Source organism: Miscanthus floridulus, chromosome 3 (assembly GCF_019320115.1).
Source record: "Miscanthus floridulus cultivar M001 chromosome 3, ASM1932011v1, whole genome shotgun sequence".
NCBI lineage: Eukaryota > Viridiplantae > Streptophyta > Magnoliopsida > Poales > Poaceae > Miscanthus > Miscanthus floridulus.
The window spans coordinates 133,456,228-133,469,605 of record NC_089582.1 but is presented as its reverse complement, the minus strand read 5'-3'; the positions used below and the strand labels follow the sequence as shown (position 1 = coordinate 133,469,605).

The 13,378-nt window shown below is 45.5% G+C and overlaps 1 pseudogene; it reads right to left on the bottom strand.

The window, feature by feature from the left end:
• Positions 1–9,345: 9,345 nt before the first annotated feature.
• LOC136544470 (probable leucine-rich repeat receptor-like protein kinase IMK3) lies at positions 9,346–9,876 on the bottom strand (annotated as a pseudogene).
• Between the last annotated feature and the right edge of the window lie 3,502 nt (positions 9,877–13,378).

Sequence of the window (13,378 nt, the reverse complement as noted above, 5' to 3'; positions counted from 1 at the left end):
TTGATGACTATTTAAGATATACATGGGTATTCTTCCTTCATGAAAAATCCAAAGTTGCATCTTGCTTCAAGAAGTTTGCCAAGAGAGCACAAAATGAATTTGAAGTGAGGCTCAAGAAGATTAGAAGTGACAATGGGAAGGAATTTGACAACACAAACATAGAAGCCTATTATGATGAAGTTGGGATCAAGCATGAGGTCTCCGCAACATATACTCCTCAACAAAATGGTGCAGTTGAGAGAAAGAACCAGACATTGATCACTCTTGCAAGAACAATGCTAGATGAGTACAACACTCCCAAAGCTCTATGGGCGGAAGCTATCAACACCGCATGCTATGCATCTAACTGCCTATTCCTTCAAAAGTTCCTTGGCAAGACACCTTATGAGTTGCTCAATGGGAAGAAGCCGGACGTCTCTTTCTTTAGGGTGTTTGGTTGCAAATGCTATATCTACAAGAAGCGGCAACACCTAGGGAAGTTTCAAAGATGTTGTGATATTGGTTTTCTTGTTGGTTACTCATCAAAGTCCAAAGCATATAGAGTATTTAATCATGCCACCGGCTTGGTTGAAGAAACATATGATGTGGAATTTGATGAATCTAACAGCTCCCAAGGAGCACATGAGAATCTTGATGATGTAGGTGATGAACCATTGAGGGAGGCTATGAAGAACATTCCGGTTGGAGACATCAAGCCTAAAGATGATGAAGATGATGTACAAGTGATTGATCCACCTTCTTTATCAAGTGTGCCACAAGATTGTTATAAAGATAGGAGAGTAGAAAATAAACATACTCATGTCTCCCATGATCAAATGGTGGTACAAGCACAAGATGTTGATGCTCCACAACCTCCTCCTCAAGTGGTCAATAGAAGAAATACACCTCTACTACAAGATCATCCACAAGATCTCATCATAGGGAGTCCATCAAAGGGTGTAATGACTCGCTCACAAAAATTTGCTTTATTTATTGCTCATCACTCTTTTGTCTCTTGCTATGAGCCTACCAAGGTAGAAGAAGCTCTTCAAGATCTGGATTGGATAAATGCCATGCATGAAGAGTTGAACAACTTCACCCGAAATGAAGTTTGGACTCTTGAAGAGCGGCCAAAAGGTGCAAGAGTCATTTGAACAAAGTGGGTGTTCCACAACAAACAAGATGATCAAGGCATAGTTGTGAGGAACAAGGCAAGACTAGTTGCAAAGGGGTTCTCTCAAATTGAAGGATTGAATTTTGGAGAGACCTTTGCACCGGTTGCAAGACTAGAAGCCATTCATATCCTCCTTGCATATGCATCACATCATGAAATGAAATTATATCAAATGGATGTGAAAAGTGCATTTTAAATGGCTTTATTAACAAAATAGTCTATGTTGATCAACCTCCCGGGTTTGAAGACCCTAGATATCCTAATCATGTTTATAGGTTGTCCAAGGCATTATATGGGCTTAAGCAAGCCCCAAGAGCTTGGTATGAGTGCCTTCTGGACTTTCTCATTGAGAAGGGCTTCACCATCAGGAAGGTCGACACCACACTATTCACCAAGAAGCTTGATGGGTATATCTTCATTTGTCAAGTGTATGTTGATGATATCATCTTTGGATCATCAAATGAAGATTCTTGCAAAGAGTTTGGTGAATTGATGTTAAAAGAGTTTGAGATGTCAATGATTGGTGAGTTTACATTCTTTCTTAGTTTTCAAGTCAAGCAAATGAGAGAAGGGATTTTCATCTCTCAAGAGAAATATACAAATGATCTTATCAAGAGATTCAAGCTGGATGAATGTTAGCCAATCAAGACACCAATGCCAACTAATGGACATCTCGACCTAGATGAGGGAGGTAACACGGTTGATCAAACTATCTACCGCTCTATGATTGGTAGCTTGTTATATTTAACCGCATCTAGGCCCGACATCGTGTTTAGTGTGTGTATATGTGCTAGATTTCAAGCTAATCCTAAGGAAACTCATTTGATTGCCGTTAAAAGAATCATTAGGTATCTTAAGCACACACCAAGCATTGGCCTTTGATATCCCAAAGGAGCTATATTTGAATTTGTTGGCTATTCTGATTCGGATTATGTCGGTTGCAAAGTTGATAGAAAAAACACATTCGGAGGGTGCCATTTGCTTGGTAGATCACTTGTGTCTTGGTCCTCCAAGAAACAAAATAGTGTGGCATTGTCCACCGCCGAAGCGGAATACATTGCCGTGGGTGCTTATTGTGCACAAATATTTTATATGAAACAAACTTTGCTAGACTATGGTGTAGTTCTAGAAAAAGTACCTCTTTTGTGCGACAATGAAAGTGCGGTAAAACTTGCAAATAATCCGGTTCAACACTCTCGCACCAAGCACATAGATATCCGCCATCACTTTCTTAGAGATCATGTTGCTAAAAATGATATATCATTAGAAGGTGTAAGGACCGAGGATCAATTGGCGGATATCATCACTAAACCGCTAGATGAGGCGACTTTTTGTTGATTGCGGAATGAGCTCAATGTTCTTAATTTTTGTAACTTCACTAAAAAATGAGCTTGTGTTGTCCCTTGCATTGCATTGTAATATACAACATGTTTAATTTTTGGTAATGCATATAGGGCTTGTCTAATATGGTTAAGATAACCACTATAAAGCATGTGAAGAAGCTTAACCTTGGATCATACTTGACAAGCAACTAGATTTATTTTCAAGTATTGCATTGCATATGCATGAATTTTGTTTTGTCGTTTATCTTCAATTGCCCTCTTATTGCCTATTTTCATAAAAAGAATTATAGCCTAAAGCAAAATATTTTGAAAAATTTGAGGGTTTGAGAGAGGTCACTCACATCAGTCCCAATTGGTGTTTATTTGGATCTTATTGGAGTTGGGACTTGATTGGAAACAGGCAGCACGAAAGACTTTGAAGATTTGCTGGAAAAAGGGTGACCGGACGCTGCACCGGACTCTGATGTCCAGCGTCCGGTCAGTTCACAGGAGGTGAACTGCCTACTGAGAAGGAGTGACCGGATGCGGAAATAGTGTTCTCCCAGCGTCCGGTCAGATGGTGATCTAGCGTCCATTCGATTGAAGACGATGAAGGTAGCTTTCACCGGACTCTGGATGCGTCTAGTCCGTGGTCACCGGACGCGTCCGGTCGTGATTCCAGGAGATTTGGACCTCTCTGGAATCGATCGGACGCTGTGTGGCAGTGTCTGGTCACTGACACCGGAGCGTCTGGTCAGTAGAAATCGTGCGGGAATCGAACTCTCTTCTCCGTTTCCTTTTCTATCTCTCAGGGGACCCATAAACGCAGCGCCGCGCCTAATCACCCGTGCCCTAATCCGCACCGTCGCCGCTGCTCATGCTACGTCACGCCCGAGCCTCCGCGTCGTGCCCACGCCGCGCCATGCCCATCCTCTGCGCTGCCGCCAGCTCCGCGCCGTGTGCCACCGCCGCCGCTACCCACGCTGCGCCGCACCTATGCCGCTGCCGTGTCCCTACGCCACCGCCCTGCCAGCGCCGCCGCGCTCATGCCTCCCCTGTCCACACCTAGTGTCACCGCTAGCGCCGCGCCACTGCTGCCCGTGCCTAGCACCACGCCCTGCCATGCCGCCGCCTACCCGAGCTCCTACGCAAGCCCGTGCCCGCACACCACCGAAGCCCCCACAGTAGCAGCGCCGCCGAGCCCATGTTCCAGCGACCGTCGAGCTCTTGCCCTAACCCTCTCCCATGCCCTAATTCACTGCCCTACATTGCATTGCTCGGCCACCGCACTTCGTCGGAACCCTAATCACCTGTTGCCGACCCGGTGGTCCCCCGATCCGTTCCTCTTCTTGTCGTTTCACCGGTTCATTAGGTAGCAAGCCCTCAAATCTAATTTCGCATCTAATTGCTTGTTTTCTTAGGGTTTCGTATCTCTAGATAAATAATTAAAATTATTTGTATACCCTCTATTCTATTGTGCAACGAGTTAGTGCCGTTGTGGTCCTATTTGTAGTTGTCAGTCAACTCGGGGCCAAGCTCACGAGTATGGATCGAGGCCAAGCCTCGGAAGTGACAGTTGGCAGTTGATCTTCGTCAGCGGCAATTGTTCTTTTCAAATCCATCAGATGGTTCATGCCAAGAATGTTGGAGGAGGTCCCAGTGATGAGGATCCAAGACACCCGCCTCGCTTGCCTACAGATCCAAAAGGCAAGGCAACGAAGAAGCTTGCCACAAAGAAGCAGAAGTATCCAGATGCAGATACAGCTAGAGCAGTCACAGTTGCAGCAGCAGTTGAGCATGCAGAGGCAGGAGGTGCTAGGAGTGGAGTCCAGATCACAGATCAGCTCTCTCTATCTACGAGAGCTGCACTAGAGTAGGTTGAGTGCCGTCATGGTGGTCTAGCTGGGACTGTCATGGTTGCGGGACGGTGAGTTGTCTTGGATGAGAGTCAACCTCAAGGGGGGTCACAACAGGAGCCACAGCCAGCAGCGCAGACTCAGGAGGGAGAGCAGGCCATGGAGATAGAGCAGGCACCTCAGCCATAGCTTCGCTACTCTGGTCGTACCCGTGTGCCAGTCACTCTGAGGTCAGAGACACAGTGGAGGGGTTCACGTCCACCGCCTAGACCATAGGGTCCGCCTCCAGTGACCCACTTGGATTTAAGGGCCGCCACGACCAAGCAGGTTCAACAGCTCAGATTTGTGGACTTTGAGTAGTGGTTTCCACCGAGGTGGGATGAGCATGCTTTAGAGGGTTTCTACACACCTCTACAGGAAGATTTCTATAATGCATATCTTAATAGTGGGGCTGTATTCAGATCTCAGATGGTGTGTAACATTGAGACCATTATTGCAGCAGCTGGAGAGCACATTCGCTCCTACCTATCTTACCTACCAGGGCTGGCATATTTACTTGGACGGACATGCTTATGTGTTCCATCTTGGGTCTATCAGTTCTATGCTTCTCTCTGGATTGACCCACAGCATAGATTTATACACTTTGCATTCAGTGGCAGAGATTACAAACAGCGCCCCCAGACGCCCTCATGGCGATATGGTGCCCCTATAGATCTAGTCCGCCACTGCTTCATAGAGCCATTCGGCGAGGGGTCTAGCAGGACACCCAATGATCTCACTCCCACTGCTAGAGTGCTTGATGGCATTATGAGGAGGACACTGCTTTCGAGGATGGGGTATCATGAGGGCTTGACTCGCATACAGTTGTGGTTACTGAACTCTCTAATGCAGTAGACAGTGTTTGACATTTGGGATCTCCTTCTATCAGAGATGGAGGATACTATTGCAGAGGGGTTCAGGGGTCACAGGTAGCTGTCGTATGCTCACTGGATTACTTTCTTGATCCATAGGGCAGTTACTGTGAGGCCACCAGAGATGCTGGCAGAGTACGGTGGTGCTACTACAGAGTTCCCTGCATACAACATGACTCAGATGATCCACCATAGTGCAGTGAGGACACCCAGCCAGCCGAGCCGACATCCAGAGGTGCCAGAGACCGCAGCTTAGTAGGATGAGACTATCAGAGGCATAGCAGCTATAGAGGAGGAGCAGCTTGATGCTCAGCAGGAGGGGATGGTCGAGAGCAACCCCAGTGACAGCTTAAATGAGGACTACCGGGACATTCCTCAGATGCCTCCACATCGACATGACCATGAGGCCGGTAGCTCCAGTTCAGCTTCACCTACATCGCAGATAGACCCCGCTCTACTTGCCATACTTGAGCGGATGAGGCACGATCAGGCTCGCCAGGCTCAGGAGACTGCCACCACTTTTGCATAGTTTCAGACTCGACAGGATGAGTTTCAGTGGTAGCAGCAGGCCATACAGCAGCATCAGTAGGCCATGCATCAGCAGCAGCTCCTCATGCAGCAGCAGCTCCTTGGATTTATGCAGCATGTAGTGATAGCTATTGGGGTTCCACCACCATAGCCTTCACCCCAGCTTGGTCAGCCTACCACCACTTCTATGACTCTAGTTTTACAGCCTAGTGGGCTTCAGAGTTAGGGACAACCACCAGCATAGTTTGCTTCACCTACAGAGCAGGTGTCCTAGTGGTTTGCTTCGCCCGTGTTAGCCCCGTAGTTCACACCTCTCCAGACGGGCTTCACACCGACTTAGACTTCCTCGCTACTAGTGCCAGATACCTCAGTCTCCATGAGTCTTAGAGCGACTTTCAGTAAGTTGATAGGGCAGCCTACTCCACCATATTTGCATGTCCCAGATCCTTCTATAGTTGCATCTATTACTGGGACTACAGAGATGCTCCCTTCCTTAGTGGCATCATCAGAGCCGGCTGCTCTAGTCATACCTGCACAGTCTATAGCAGTTCTAGTTGTTGATCCGACCCAGACTGCTTTAGCATCGCTTCCAGCTACAGAGGGTCAGACTGCTCAGAGCTCTGGTTCAGATGATGATGACACTCAGTTCCAGCTTGCTCCTCGTACCTCAGCGCCCGACTCGTCCGCTGCAGCCCCGCCGACCGACCCTTAGGTTTTGGTGTTTGACACCAAAGGAGGAGAGGGATCGAGTATGTTAGTCTTAGGGGGAGCGACATATCCAGGGAAGCTTAGTTTATCTATTAGATTATCTATTAAATTTGAAGTTTTATGTGTGATACACTATTATGCATTCGTGTGTTTACTTTTATGCATCAAACTATATTTATGTGATAGTGATATCTACGTGACTGTGATATATGACATGTGTGCTCTCTACTTTGAATTATTTTAATGTCATATCACTTGTGCTATGCTCATTTGCTTTGCTTCCGCGTTTTACTCCGATAAAAATGAACTTTATTACTTGTACTCATGCTTATTTCATATCTTTTGAGTACATCATGTTGGCTTGGGTCATATAAGCTTGCCTAATTCTTTTGTTCTTATTGTCAAAAGCTTATACGAACCAAGCATGTTAAAAACCTCAACTCTTTCACATACTCGAGGTAGTATTGTCATCAATCACCAAAAAGGGAGAGATTGAAAGCATCTAGGCCCCTAGTTGGGTTTTGGTGATTAATGACAATACGTGATTACTATGACTAACGTGTGCTTTGTAGATGCAATTATTTTAGGTCATGGTAATGGAGATTGATTGGGCTATCATGGTGGTCATGCCCCTACAATGGAAATCGTTTTGGTTTTCAAAGGATGGATGACAAGGTTAAGGATGGACTAGTTCTTAGTGTCGTTTGGTGTTGAAGAGACACTTAGAGTAGTTTAGGACTTTGTTTTTCCTTTGGTCATACTATTAAGGGGGTATGGACGGGTAGCTTGACCTAGGTGAGTCTAGTGGGTTAGGTGTGGTGCACACTTGCTAAACGTAGCACTAGGTAGCTCCTAAAAAGCCCTTAGATCCATTGGAGCAAACTTCATTCACATATGATCGAAAGTTGGAAGTGAATGGATGGTCAAACACTGACCGGACGCTGGCTTCGGTGTGACCGGATGCTGGTGCAGAGTCCGGTCAGTTCATTTGATCAAGGTGAAGTCGTCTGGAAGCGACCAGACGCTGAGAGGTGAAGTGACCGGACACTGAAGGCCAGCGTCCGGTCGACTACAGTAAGATTTCAGAGAGCAAAAATCACGACCGGACGCGTCCGGTCATTATTTGATCACTGGAATTCGGGGTAAACTGATCGACGCGTCCAGTCAACATGACCGGAGCATCCGGTCACCCCACAGAGGCATATAACGGTTCATTTTTCAGCCCATGCTATAAATACTTCCTCCATTTGTGTGTGGGGGTACTTTTGCTCATTTCAACAGCTACGAAACACCTTTGAGAGTGCCAAGAAGAGCAAGGTCCTAGTGAGGTGATTGAGATTTGAGAATCCCAAAGAGAGCCCTCATTAGTGAGATCAAGAGTAGCAAAGTGTGCATCCACCCTTCTCATTAGGCTTGTTATGGTCAAGTGAGAGTTCGTGCTTGTTACTCTTGGTGATCGCCATCACCTAGACGGCTTGGTTGTGATTGGGAGTTTGGTGATCATCCGGCGGAGCTTGTGGATGACCTAACTCAAGTTATGAGTGGTTGTGGGTGATTCACCGTGACGGAGTGTCAAAAATCAACCCTTAGAGAGCACTTGATCCTTGCGCGGATCAAGGGGGAGCTACACCCTTGCGCGGGTGCTCCAACGAGGACTAGTGGGGAGTGACGACTCTCCGATACCTCGGCAAAACATCATCGCGTTCCTCCTTCTCTCTTTACTTTGAGCATTTACTTTGAGCAATTCAATACTTGTCTTTACATTCATAGAATTGCCATGCTAGAGGAGCATTGGAACTTAGGTTGTAAGACTTTATGTGCGGTAGAACATTAGAAACACTTTCTAGGCATAAGGGGTTAATTGGGCTAACCGTTGGATTTAATTATTGTAAAGAAATTTAGAATTAACTCAATTCATCCTCCCTTCTTAAGCATCTTGATCCTTTCAAGTTGTACATTGTGGAAACTAGCTTGCTAAATCATTCCAAGGCAAGGTATGCCAATTCCCTTAAAAATACCTTGGTCCGTAGTCGACTCAAGCGAGAGACAGATGAGACAAGGTTGGCACCAAACTCCCGGCTGGAAAGGAAGGTTGCTAACAAAAGTTTGTTGAGTGTTACTAACTCTACTCCAACCCGTTCTCTCTTCAATCCGAACTTATCACAAGACAGCTTTCCCACTATCAAAATGGCAATAGAGAAGATTCACCGAATTCGATGGAACTTCATACGGAAAAAGGCATAAGTTAGCTGGCATGGGAATTGCTCCCTACATCCTGTCATTCCAACTTTTTTAGAGAGTCAAAGCATTTTAGGTTTGACCAAATTTATATAATAAAATAATAATATTTATTATACTAAATAAATATTACTAGATTCTTTATTAATTCTATGTCATAAATCTTTATAATTTCTCTATAGTTTTAGTCAAACTTAAGATATTTTGATTTTTGAAGAAAGTTTGAATGGCTTATCATTTGGAACGGAGGAGGTCCTCGGTGAACTAGCGATGAGTCATGCAGGCAAAGTCACTCGGAGGTCTTGGCATCCATGATTTGGTCGGTTTCAAGCGTACACTTTGACTAAAATGGATTTGGCATAAGTAGGCAAGCCCGAACAAGCCTTGGGCAGGAATGCCGGTGCAAATAAACCGGTCCGAGAGGAGGAACTTAATTTTAAGAATACTACATATATGCCCGTGCGTTGTACGGAGCGTAAATTTTTTCTACACGCGCCTACGGTGACACATGTGGCTTGCTTTCCATCCTTCGCCGTAGACTGCTACATTTGTCTATACAAACTGAAGAATTACCTAGAAACGCAGCACCTCGGGGCTGTGGCTTGCTTTCCATCCTTCGCCGTAGACTGCTACATTTGCCTATACAAACTGAAGAATTTACATAGAAACGCAGCACCTCGGGGCCGGGCCTCATCTGCTCGAGCTGCCGCAGCACCTCGCGTGCCTCGTGCCTTGAGCGTGTCCGTGTGCTCGTTCCCAGCCGTCCCCGCGGCGGCGGCGTCGCGCATCAGCTCCAGGTCGACCACCTCGCTGGTCCACTCCTGCTTGACGATGGACACCACTCACCGCGACAGGTCCATGCCGTTGTTGCTGTCCGCGGGGGACTTGCCCGTCAGCAGCTCCAGGATGATGACGCCCATGCTGTACACGTCCGTCTGGCGCTCGCCTTTTTCAGCTTCGACAGCTCCGGCGCGCGGTACCGCCCCCAGCATGTTCGAGTTCGCCGCCGTCGTCATCAGTCGTGACAGCCCGAAGTCGGAGATCTTGGGCCTGTGCTGCTCGTCCAGAAGCACGTTGCTGGCCGTCAGGTTGCCGTGCACGTTGCTCGTGTCATCGTGGAGGTATGCCAGGGCACGTGCCGTGCCCTTGGCGATCGTCATCCGCGTCGCCCAGTCCGTCTCGGTCAGCACCGCCATCGGCGACCTGGCGTACGTAGCGTGTACAGATCGGATCGTGAGCAGTTTGGAGTTTGGACGCGCGTTAGTCAGGCGGTGGCGTGAAGTCCGTTTACGTCGCTAGTTAAACTTCGGATTATTACGAGCGGAGCAGCAGACGATAATCATAGGAATTTTTTAGGTGTAGATATGCACCAAAGACTGGTTCAATGGGTAAGCACCAAAGGATTAATACAATACGAAACAAAGTTAGCTAAAATATCGCTTTTTCATCTGGCTCCTTCTCCATGGAAACTGCCAACGGTGGATCTCATCATCAAGAGAGGAGGCCAAGCCAACCCAATTTGCAAATAAACGAAACGGCTCTGGAGACAAGTGGAAATTCGGTCTGATCTACAAGGCCTAGCAACACATCACAACATAAGAAACATCAAAGAGTGGTGGACTGCTAATATGCGCCGGCCACAAGGAAGCGCTCAAGACGCAGAGGGGAGCTGCTGTGATAGTGTTTGTGGCCTAGAATTTATGGAAAAAAGGATGTTGGCGCACTTTAGACAACAAGGCAGGCAATTTGAGAAGACTTACAAATGTTGAGACCCGCAAACAAGGAGCTAAATTAGATGAAAGGAGCCCGGCCCGATGAGTGCATACAAGTAGTTTCTTTTCTTTGAACTTTCTTTTTGTCCCTTTGTAATTATGTACACTTTGCTTCCTACTGAATAAAAAAGCAGAGCGCCTGCTTTTATGCTAAAAAAATAGAAAATTGGTCCTCTTTTCTGCAATTATTTGGCTAATTTCCACCTCATTGTATTTATAAAAAACGAAAAGTTTCAGTATGCTCATCCTATACTGCATAAAATTGCAGATAATTACTTCGCATATGCCAAAAAGTTCTGAAAAGACGAATCATCTTGTACTCTAGACATAAGGATACAACACTTTACAGGCATTCGACACCGAGGCATGCAAAGCAACCAGTGGATGCTGCTCTTATGATCTTACCATACCCTGAAGCAAACATTATTGGACATGTATTCTGGGCTATAGAACAAATCAAGGTTTGGAGCTATCTTCATTTGGGACACTAGAAGATAAGGATCTATACATAACTCAAAGGGAAGTGTAAAATTTTTTCGATTTCATCAAGAAATTATCTGCAATTTTCATTAACTCTAGAGAAAAGACGACCCATATAGCAGAACTCTGAAGCAATTTTCATTAATAATTCAGAAAAAGAGACGAATAAAACTCTGAACCAATATGATTCTCTAATCCAAGAAAAATTTCGCTGGCATTGTATATCTCCTCTGTACACTCAGTATCCCATTATAGTCTACTGTTTTGGGCCACAGCCGACAATGGTAAAAACCATTTTGGACGAAAACTACTGATGACTCGTCCATTTCATATTGGGAATGGATAGAAATAAACATTGAGTGATGGGGTCGCCTTGCCAATTCACAGCACCGATTATTCAGAATGAGACGGCATCCACTAGTTTTGCTTAGCCTCAAATACCCTCCTGGTTCAGTCAAATCCAGTTCCACCAGGTAAAGTCACATCACATAATAATGTAAGAAAACGGTAGCCCGTTAGGTTTCTTCCCATGCGTGATGCGTCTATCAGTGATCGATGGAACCAGCTCCCTAGTATCAGAAATAACATACATGACAGGAGAACAAATCGCTTCAGCGATTTATAATAAAATACAGTGTGTTTCTTAAATTATGTTCACAAAAAAGAAGTGTTGATTTTCATAGAAAAGCGTTCGAGAATACTAAGCATTGTTTGTGAAATCTACTGTGATATTTTAGTAACAGATTTTTAGGTAAAAGTTGATTAGACTTAAACCGACACAAATGAAATCCACATGTGATTTTATATCCCCATTATTTTCTCAACTATTTTGAAAAATATGAAAACCTAATGTGTAGATTATGCTTCAAAATAATGATAAGCAGTGTAAATATTGATGGCAAAACGTGCTGACTATTCGTGATATGACGTATTAGATCATTATAAGGCGCACGTCCCAATTCCAGATAAACCTTAGAAGGAATTTATAAACATAAACAGAATAAGAAATAGATCCAAACGATGATATATAAACTACTACTGCATTCCTGCTTAATTCGATTTTGAAAAGTTTGACAGATGCATAGAAGACTATACGAAGATGTCAAGATGATGCAACATGGTGACTATAGCGAGTGGTGACAGTACATGCGCAAATTAAACCCCTATCACGCACCGACCGATCTGCCGCCAATCATGGTCGGGAAGAACTCGATCTCATCTTCATCATTCAGATCGAGCTTGGCCGGCGTGTTGGTGCCCCGCAGCCGGATGGATCCATCGAACATGAAGGTCCCGCTGCCGTAGGTCACATCGGCCACCTTCTTGTAATAGGCATCCATGAGGCCTTCCAGCCTGTTGTTCATCCTCATGGTGTGGTAGACCCTACGACCTTCCAGGTCCAGGACATTGAACCTGATTAAGGGAGCATGAGTTATCTCCGCCATCATCTCTGCATGAGTCATCGGAGGTGGCGGTGGCGGAGGAGGAGCCAGAAGTGGAGCCTCACGGCTCTCCCCGTTGCCGTTCCCATTGCCCCGGCCACTTTCACCTTGGCCTTCGCCAAGCCCGTGGCCCGCTCCGGCACTGGTGCTCCCGTGACCAGACCTCAAGTTCATCTGAAAACAGATAGGAACAAACCATTTAGGACAACCCTCCAGATCAGAAATAAGGGATTTGAGAAATGATAAGACATTTATTAAAGCATTCTTTTACTTCCTCCTATCAATTTACTAATCCAAATTATACGTGTAGGGGGAGTTTAGTTTAAGCAAGATTATCCTTTCATGATGTATGCATCGGCCTATATGTTCACTTAAGCCGGAATATAGCGACATTCGCAAGAATCTTCGACACATTGCACACTCACTTTCCGTATGCTAAACGATTCTTACGCAGCGTAAGTTAGTGTACCTGCAGAAAACTGATTAGATAAAACCAGTGCCGCTATCCTAGATAGACCATATTGCTAGGGCTTATACTTATTTACATAATTTTATCGCATCCTACTTTTCGCAAAACTTTTGTTGATCAAATTTTAGGTTTTGGAAAAGAGTGATAAAACTCATATACTCATTATTGGCTCTGGTACCAACTGTGACAGAACCGCCTAAACTAACGCACCTTCGGAGGTGCTTGTCTTCCACCAGACACTAAGCACCTCGAGAGCGAGCTACATCGGACGGGTTTCGTTGGGCATACCCCAAGGGAGAGCCCGAATGATCCACATTCCCCCCCAAGGATCCAATACTTAGTCCATTTCATACATCCAGAGTTCTTAGAAATGCATTATTACATTACCAAATTCAGAGTACGGAATATTAAACAGCGGAATGAAAATAAGCATCTATCGATAATAAACAAGGATCCGTCTGTGCCCACCAGAAGAATCCTTCACACAACGGCTACTCCT